Source organism: Nanorana parkeri, unplaced genomic scaffold, assembly GCF_000935625.1.
Source record: "Nanorana parkeri isolate BGI_ZX_2015 unplaced genomic scaffold, ASM93562v1 scaffold1098, whole genome shotgun sequence".
NCBI classification, from domain to species: Eukaryota; Metazoa; Chordata; class Amphibia; order Anura; family Dicroglossidae; genus Nanorana; species Nanorana parkeri.
In genome coordinates, this window is record NW_017307366.1 from 82,310 (window position 1) to 84,161 (window position 1,852).

Genomic DNA, 1,852 nt, shown 5'->3' on the forward strand with positions numbered 1-1,852 from the left:
TAATTCCTCTAATAAAGAGGTCAACCCGATACGGGATTGGACAGCTAGAGTAGGACATTGTCCGCATACAATCCAAGTTTATAATGATGCAACCCCACATTTTTAAAGGTTGAACCCAATCAGGTACCTGAAAATATAGCAGGGACACCATAAGTATCTTACTGTTTAGCAACCACATGATCAACCAATTCTTTCCTAAGCACTGACATGTGGTTTGTAGATTCTACCTTTTAATATCTGAACTGTTTTCCCCATGTAGAGCAATACACATAGATACTGTATACAGTAAACATCAAATAGAGTGCCATCATGTCAAATTATCTTCTCTTACATGGATGAGATGCAAAAGCTTACCGGACCCAAGGCATCTGATGCTCTGCAGCCTGGAAGGGGAGGTACTATGACAGGTAGATCCGATTTATTGGTCACGTGTAGCCCCCAGTGCATCAGACACCACACAGATACTCTTTTGACTGAACACAGTAAACAACAAGGATCTTGGAAATCCATCCCCTCTTCCATTCAGCTGATCACCTACAGAGCTGAGTCAGATAGCTCCTTCCTCCTTGAATGCTAGGGCCCGGAGAGTTAAATGCATGTTGTCTTTGCTTCCAAGCACCAAGCTGAAACAAGTTGGGATACTGGTTTCACTGAGTGAAGCAGGGATAATCATAACAGTCCTGGAGTTTTCACCTTCAAGGACAAAGTTAGCAATGGCATCTCCTATATTTGTATACTCACAGACTCCCTTTAAGCAGAGCTTGCACATGTTTAGTGTATGGAGCAGGGATCTGTATTGTATTTTAGGTCCATTTTTGTATTATACAGAGAAACATTTTCTAGACATGTTTTAGGATTTTTTTTTTTTTAGACTCAGCATTATTTTGTTTAGTATTTTATTGGAGGTCATACTGCTCAATGTGTGAGTGTAGCACCCAGCTCTGTACACATGATCAAAAAGCCAAGCCCTATTTAGTGGCTATATCCTTACACCTACAAACAACTCAGTAGTGAAAAACAGTAGGATAAAACCCAACATAACATTTTAACAAACTGTGGCAACCAGGCCCGGATTCCACACAAGGCCACCGAAGCCCGGCCTCGGGGCGGCACGTAGCAGAGGGGCGGCAGCGCCGTGTAGTCCCCCGACGCCCGGAACATGTAGTTCCGGGTACCGGGCGGTAAGTGGGGAATCCGGCCGTTCGTTTACAAGTGATTGCGTCAATGTCGCCGCGATCACTTGTAATATGTGTGCAGTCCCCTCGCCCCCGCACCTACCTCTCTCCGCTGGTCTTCGGGACTCCGTCCTCCCCCGGCCGCCGAATCTCTCTCCTGTCCCTGCCGCCGATGCAGTGAGCAGAGCGGCAGGGTTAAAACTAACCCTGCCGCTCCGTGTACACAGTGAGAGGGGAGAGCTGTGCTCTTCCCCTCTCACCTGTCACAGGAGTTCCAGCACAGTACTGTGCTGGAGCTCCTATATTGGAGGTGACAGGATCAATAAAGAGAACCTGTCACCTCCAATTGCTATCACACAGGGGATTGTTTTCTCCTGTGAGGTAGCAATAAAGTTAAGTGGAAAAAAAATTGATACAAAAAATAAAATTAAAAAAATAAGAAAGATTTAAAAAAATTAAAAAAAGTGATTAAAAAGTAAAAAATAAGAATATTAAAAATACTACAAAATTATGAAAAATAAATCAACAATAAGATTGAAAATTACAAAAAAAATAAAACAAGCTAAAAATTTAAAAAATAAAGAAAAATAAAAAAGTGATAAAAAAATAAAGAAAAAATAAAAAAAATTAAAACTAACCCTGCCGCCCTCGCCATCTGGTTGCCATTCTCCATTGGG